Below are 8,351 nucleotides of genomic sequence, written 5' to 3'. Positions count from 1 at the left end.
GTGTTTATGACCATCACAGTGCCCCATGGTCACAGAATTGACATTTGGGTGCTTCACAGCTAGCTTCCAACAAGCAGAGCCAATGGAGAAACCAGCAATAAAATCACAAGTCACCGTCATGTGATATCTCACGTAATGACCATGTCACTTAGAGATGCAGTAACTGGTCCCAATTGTGGTTGTTAAGCAAAGACCACCTATAATGTCAAAACCAAACATGCTGTTGTGATTTATTTTACTGTCATAAAATTAACAAGGTTTGCCTAGGGAAAAACCCTTTCAGGCCAAGATCTCAGGGAAGACTGAAAGTCTATTTTATTTTTTCAAAGAGTTTTATGTTAAGCCCAGCCACCTCTTTAATCTGTTCTCCCTTTGGCCTGCCTTCTGCAAGCAGCCTTCTATACATACATGTTATGTTTTAAATCACAAACTTGTAAGAAATTGTTTTGATAGAGTTCTATATAAAAAACCCTGTTTATTTTTTTTAAACAGTAAAAATAACCTGCACAATGCAATGAAATGAATTTCCTATTCCATAGAAAAAATTCCCATACTTGAGTATGGCTTTGAAAGGATTGGGTGGGTATATCCTGGTAAATATTCATCAAAAGCCTATCATCTCATTTAAACAAATATTAGCAGAGAATCAGTGCTAGAATCAACTATGAGTCACACTACAATAAATTATTTACTTGCACACATTTCAAAAGCAATAAAACCCCAGGGTTTTAACAGTTAAGAATGCTAATTCATCCTACCATAATTTATTTAAAACCATACATTCCAAAAGCAATAAAAATATTCAGATGGTATGAAAATGTTCCCATCTAAAATTGATTCAGTGTTAGTCTAAGTTAAATGTTACCCTGCTTCAGATATTAGGAAAGTGCTTGTGGTTGGTAAAAGGACTGTGTCTGAGGTTAAGAAAATATTCAAAAATCAAGGAGAATATTAATTTAAGACTTGAAGAGGCCATCAATAAAATCCAAATGGCCAGATTTCTATAAAAATAAGAGAAATTCTATCTCTAATAGAACTAGAGAACATAAAGAAAAACCAAGTATTGTATAAATTACTTCTGAATGTATTGACTGTGTATGATGAAGAGCGAGCTGCTCCAGTACTTCCAGCTGTTTTAAGACAGAAAAAAATTAAGAACTAATCACTGTCCTGAGATGCTAGAAATGCTATTGTTCATTTGCATGTAGTGATAGTTGTATTTACTTTGGGCTTTTTGACAGTCATGTGAAATGGCTGAACTTGCTGAGTAAACCTGATAGCAAAGCTCAAAATGATTAGCTTCGTTTTGCAGATATGGGTGAAGCTCCAAGTTTACCAAAGGCTGGAGCAAGATCTGAAGTGACAGCTTCCTGACTCACATTCCTACAGTTCAACCCTATACATGGTTAATTATGGGATTTACATCTCAGTCTGTCTTCATAGGTTTGCATAATTGTGGGATATGTGAAGTATCAATCCTGCCTCTGGTGTGCATTCTGCAGGCAGACATAAACAATTGAATAGAACCCTAAGTAGTATGATTTTTGCTCTCTGCAAGTCTGCTACTGTGTGCTGCTCTTCATTTATAAATCTCATCTTGCAAGCAGGTTCAGAATTTTGCCTTAAGAAATGGCAAAAACATGATGCAAAGCACAGACCAATATGTAAGAGTTAATTCACTATTTCATATACACAGGGATACATGACAGTTCTGTATCAGACTTAAAAGACTAGAGTAAGTTCAAAGGATACTCAAAAGAAGGATGTTACATCTTTAACCTAAGACAGAGACAAGGAAAGTCAAGGCAGAGCTACATAAAATGCAGGAGAGATGCAAACCAAAGGAGTGGTATAAGTAAATACATTTGGCATTATAAGTTACAGCAATGCATGCTCATTTTGTCCAAGCATACATTATCTGGGTGTCAATACTGCAGAATTACATAGTGAGATGCAGGCATTTATTTAAATTTATGGTTGCATTCCAACTTGTTGTAGAAACTTGAGAAACTCATTCTCCATCTCATCCAAAGTGGTTTAATGCTCACCAGAAAATGTTGGATTCAAATACACACAATGATAAAAAGAATTTTGAAAATTAATATTCAACTGAAACCAGAACTTTTTTTGCTGAGATTAATGGACAGACAATTAGAAAAGAGCCATGGAAGATTATTCTTATAAATGGTTACTGCTGTGAGACTATTATATGCACAAAAATGGAAAGACTTTGAAATACCCACAATGAAGGAGTGGTTGGCAAATATATATATATATATTATCATATGGCATAGCAGTTTGGTGTTCATGCTGCTTTTTCTTGCTGGGAAATCCTTGTGAGGTCCAGCAGCCAGATGTGTAGACTATTTAGCCGTGACAAGTCATGTTGCCTGGGGTGCACCACGAGGAGGCTAGTCTACATTGCACTGAGTTGGGCTGAGAGAGTGTGACTGGCCCAAGGTCACCCAGCCGGCTTTCATGCCTAAGGCGAGACTAGAACTCACAGTCTCCTGGTTTCTAGCCCAGAACCTTAACCACTAGACCAAACTGGCTCTCATCTTGGAAAAGGTGATGCATAGATGGCAAAATTAACTTGTTTGCTTACAGAAAGATCAACTGCTATACTTGTTAGTGACTGGAAACCCCTTGTGGACTTTTTGCTGAAAAAAAAGAAAAAAAAATCAACTTGGATTTGATGATTAGAAAGGATAGATTATGGAAAGAAGGAAATTATGATGTAGCCTTAGAGAGAAAGGGTAAAATATAAATACATTAATAGCTGCTGTTAAAGAAAAAAAGAATGGAAGCCACTTCTTTGTAATCTGTTCTTTCTTTTCTTTTCCTTTCTTTTCTGTTTCTTTTTATTTCTTCATCACTTACTTATTGCTTTTCTTTATTCTTCTTACTTTCAATTTAAAAGTTGTACTGTTTTTAATTTGTTGAAAACCTCTTTAATAAAAATTATTTAAAAAAAACAAAGTGGTTTAATGTTCCAGGATCCATCACTCCATCAGTAAATAATACTCACACTAATATTAACTTTCTACTTGCAGACATATCTGTTTTCCAGATGTATCATTAAAGCAAGAGAAAGAAAAATCAAACTGTCTAAGTAGCGTGTGTGTAGTAAACAAGAATAGGTCTGAGTGGCACCATGATCCATACGTAGAACAGAGCTGCATTGGCAGGCACAATTATCCAACTGAATTGATCCCATCACAGAGTCGCTTGCCAAGATGGGCAGTGAAGAAACGTGAGAAGTAAACAAATAAATAATAGCATAGCCTTCTCCAACCTTTTCCAGAACTGTAGGGAGATATAATCCAATGTATCTGAAAGGCATTAGGTTGGAGAAAGCTAACACAGACATCAGCCTGGTCACTGTGCCTATCTTATCATGTTACTAATTTTACATCTTGCATTTTCATTGTTATTACTGCTTTTGTTTTTTACAGTAGTAAATCTCCTTGATGTTAGTACCTTGGATTAAATCTATTGTGCATACTGCTGCATGGTCCACTTTGTTCCCCACATCTTCATGACTGACCGTTTGCTATGAACTTACATGGTAGTAAATAAATATCTGCTGTTCGTACGTACACGGAGCAGGATGCTGAAGAGCAGAAGGAGAAAGATGATTCTGTGGTGAACATTATAGAAGGCATGTCCAATAATTTTATTTATTTTCTTCAACAAAGTTAAATTGCCTTCCTTTGTCTTCAAGCCAATGGAAAACTGCTTCTTCTACGTGCCACATTCGTTTGACAAATCAGCTGAAGAACACTGCCCTTCCACTTCAGATGACATTGCAAGGGTCTTCCTTGTCAGTCCTCAAGCAAATGGGTGCCCAGGGGCAACCTTTCATTGCCTTCATTACATACTTTGCTCCGCCTATCATTAATTACTTAGTTCATTTGTGAAGTCAATATAGAAGCATACTGCATGATTTGGAAGAAGCGTATTAAGAAAAGGACATAGTATCAGGCCGAAGCCAGGCATCCTCATAGAAAGAGCATACAGTTTGTAGGTCTAGGTAGCAAGGTTTTGTGATATCTTTTTAATGAACCTTTGCTCTAGAAATGAATGGCTATTGATTATATAACCAGTAATGTTACCTTCAACCCAACACATGTTATCTCATTACCAGAATGAGAAATACTTTTAAATATAGGTTTTGGGATATAAGATCCTTTCAAAAGATTTAGCTTGTTTGTTTTATATTTTCCCCCTTTATTAGGAAAAATACAAACAATTCATAAAATTTTCTAATAATAATAATAATAATAAAGCCTGTATATTTCAAGTGTCAGGAATGAAGCGGTCCTGACATTTATCTGAAATTAGCAATACTCACAACAATAATTATTGAAGCAACACATCTAAGATTTTTGCTTGTTGTGTCTTGTTTAATGCTAACTCTCAGCATGGTGTTTGGAGCAGCATAAGTTCCTCATAAAAGAATTGCTCTGGCGATACATTGTGATGATTCTTTGTGGTGGGGGGGTGGGGGCTGTCTGTTTTCAGATTTTATATTGGGTGAAGATGCCAATTATGTAATAATGTTATAACCCACTGATGGCAAGTCAGTGTCAAAATGATTTCTGCATTATGAACTGACTTAAGAATGTGGAAGTTTTGGCTGGTCTAAGAAGGACCTTTCCTATTATTTCAATTGGGCACAAGATTTGGGACATGGTTAATGGATGTGATTCCTGCCTTTCTATCATTGTCCACTTCCAGCAATAAGAATAGTGGTAGAAATTAAATCATAAACTGAGCTCTCCATAAAATAGAACCTATATCAGATCCTCCTTCCTGGAGAAAATCTATTTATGTGGTTGCTAAGAGTCAACACCCACTTGATGGCTCCTAATCAATCAATCAATCAATCAGTCTGATCCTCCTATATATAATACAAACAGAGCCCTAATCCTGTTCAGGTCTTGTGCATTCAGTGCAAATGTCTGCAGGAGAAAAAATTCCACATTTAAAACTTCTTGTATGCTGGCTTTCATATGAGTCAGGACTTTGATAATGCATGAATAGAATCTTTATATACTGTATGTAAGTGTACATAGGTGTGAGTGTGCATATATAAACATATATTTTTAAATTTTTGTTGTTGTTTGAGATTTTGGATGTCAATGATCCTTGCCAGCTGTATAGAATGACTTTCTTTTGTTCCTTATGATTACTTTGAAATAAGTTTTTCTTTGTTCAGTGGGAATGATTTTCAAGGCATGCACAGTAGGTAAGTAGAATGCAGTCTAAGCTGCACTATGTCAGGGCAGCCTTGCTCCAATTAACACGCAGACTCACTTAAAGGGTTTAAGGATTTCTGGGTTTATTGAAACAGAATGCATGCGGAGAAAAAAGACGGGAATGTGGGTGTGGTATCAGGGTCTCCCATTTATACCCCGGTGGCAGACCTTGTCCCCCTCCATCCCCTATTGTCCCCCAAGCCAGGTCCGGATGGGTGATTAGCGTTGGTATGGGTCCGACGATGGGCGATTCGGGTGATCTCCGACGTTCCCCTTTGTCTCCTTGTCTTCGTCCGGTGCAGGTGCGTCCCCCGGGGTAATGGGTGGGAGTTCTTCCGATCTGTTAATGGTTTCCAGATCCTGTCCTAGGTGCGGTTCATTTGTCCTGTTGATTTATTTATGGGTTTGGGTGCTTAAGGGATGATGTGTGTGTTTAAAGGATAATGGTTATCCCTTCCTCTTTCCTGATGTGCATGTTCCCCGTTGTGATGCACTTATGCCTTGCAACAGGGAACATGACACACTAGCACTATGTACGGCTGGGGTTAAATATTAAGAAAGGGGTCTCTAAGTGCACATGTGAGTAAATATGTGCCTTGGCTGAGTGTGAAAATTACTATCAATATAAATTTATTGTGGAAAATTACTCCTATAGAAGACTGATGGCAATGCTAACACTGACCTATGCTTGAAAGTCTTCTTCTTTGCCCCTTTATTGAAAAAACAAATCCTAATTCAAATGTTGACAGACATTATACAATTTCATTAATTCTGTTTTTCTATTAATTAGATCAGCCCAATAAAATTCATAGAAAGAAAGAAAGAAAGAAAGAAAGAAAGAAAGAAAGAAAGAAAGAAAGAAAGAAAGAAAGAAAGAAAAGGAAGAGGGACACCTACAGATCAGGAGCCAGATCTCTTATCTTCAGAAAATACAATCTGGTGACACTTAGCTAAGCTTCTCTTTCTCCCTTCTTCCCTCTCCCACCCCAATGAAGGACAAAAGAATTACTGACCTGTTGTAAGAATTACAGGTAAACAATGCAGCATTTGAACACTGTAAGCATTACAGCATCATTCATATTACTAACCTCTGTATACAGCTATCTACAGTATGCCAAAATAAACGGCCTGTGCATTGACATGTGTGTGTTTTTACATGAATACACATATACTATAGCCATTCAGCAAGTTATTTTGCACTTACATGTTCAGATTATTTATTAATTACCTTCCTATTTTCCCAGCATCATCTCATGACTACTCAGACAAAAGTACAACTGAGTTACTATCGGGCACATGTGCATAAGAAGGACTCAAAATACATGGGATATGTTTAAAAGAACTGAATCCTAATTTTATCATTTTTATCTGAGAAGGAAAATGCAAAATTCACTTCGCACATTGATAGTGACAATTATGATGATTAGGAAATTTTGAACATAAGGCAGAAAGGTCAAGCCTGTCTGTTTTCTGAGCAAAATCATTCAACACCTGCCTAATGGCATAAACAGTAAAAAAAAAAAAATCTTTGAAGGAAAAAAACAACCCTTGAAGCTAGTTTTTAAATGCCAATACAATCTAGATTATATTTTTCAGTTGTGGTAGTGACAGATTTTTTTGACAACCCTTCAGCTACAAAAACAAATGAACAGAGATGCACATTTGTGCCTTTCTGTGCAGGATTTTAAAAAATGAAATGAGTTACCTAATCAGATAGTGAATGAATTATGACACTGTGTTTCATTATAATTTCAAATGGCTAAGCCAACAAGGATTCAGCTGTTCACGTGGAATTCTAGGTTGAAGAGAAACTATAGTTGACCGCAGATCTGAATCCAGTTGTAATAGCAATAGCACTCAGCACTTCTAACCAACTGCTGGGGCCCCGGCCCCCTACCAGAGCCAACCAAAGCTGAATCTTGTTTGGGGCTCCTATTACAGGAATGGGGACAAGGTAGGCTGAGATCTACTGGTAGACCTCTTGAGAATTTCAGTGGTTCAGCAAGTACAGGTACTGCAATTCTGGCTCCCAAGTGATTAACAAAAATATAAATTTCCCATCTAAATTAAACTACAAAAACAAAGAAAGTTTGGGGTCTTTGGTATGAAAAATAGTGAGCTTCATTCTGGTATGCATAATGATTTCTATATTTACAGATGGGTTTAGAGGCACTTCTTTCTTTAATAATGAATTTATGCCCTTTGAGCTTGGTACTAGCAGGTAGACCTTGAAGTTTTAAGTCAAAACTTTTAGGTCAAAATTAACATTACATTTCCCACAATGCCTTATGATAATGTCACAAAGTATTGTGGGCAATTTAAGTGCTAGCTCCTGTGGAGGCTCCATTTTATCTTCTTACAAAGCTCTGAGGTATAATTGCTTATACCTGTTTGATGCTACTGCTAGATAAGTCCTAACCTTGGAGCAACCAGATTTGCACTGCAAAGATACAAATGAACCACTAGATGGCAGCAAAGAGAGTGTTGTGTCTCTCTGTGCTGCCATCTAACTGTTGCTAGGATGTTTGCAGTCCAGCCCAGGTAGTCCTATCATAGCCAAGAGATTGCTGAGGTCATCCTGACCCTACAGTTATCCTTGGTAGAAAAAGACACATTCCTCACATTCAGAGGAATGAGGCATATGAGGCTTACTAGTGTGTGTGTATTCACGCTAATAAATTATAGCTTGCAGTAACATCTTTTTATGCTTTCTTCAAGTATTCTCCTGAGCATGTGAAGGATGGGACATATATAAGAGGGCGGGACTGCTAAGCCTCCCCACATTTCCCATCTCAGCCTGCATGCCCTTGGAACCCCATCTGAGTGTCAAGCAAGTTCTGAAGGGAAGCATTATTTACGTTCACTTGAACACTTAAAACAGAACCTTCTTTGTGACTGGAGACTCTGCTTTATCATGGTCCCTCTAAGCTCAGAGAGTGTGAGGACTAATGTGGCATTGGGACAGAGGAGGTGGAACCAGCATGCTTAGCCCTGGACCTTACAAACTTAGGAGCCTCATGTGTGTGAGCGGGTTAGAATTAAGCCACAATAATTGGCACTGCATGTCCCAGCCTAGAAATGCTTATTCCA

Source organism: Candoia aspera, chromosome 1 (genome assembly GCF_035149785.1).
Source record: "Candoia aspera isolate rCanAsp1 chromosome 1, rCanAsp1.hap2, whole genome shotgun sequence".
NCBI lineage: Eukaryota > Metazoa > Chordata > Lepidosauria > Squamata > Boidae > Candoia > Candoia aspera.
This window is presented reverse-complemented; position numbering follows the sequence as displayed.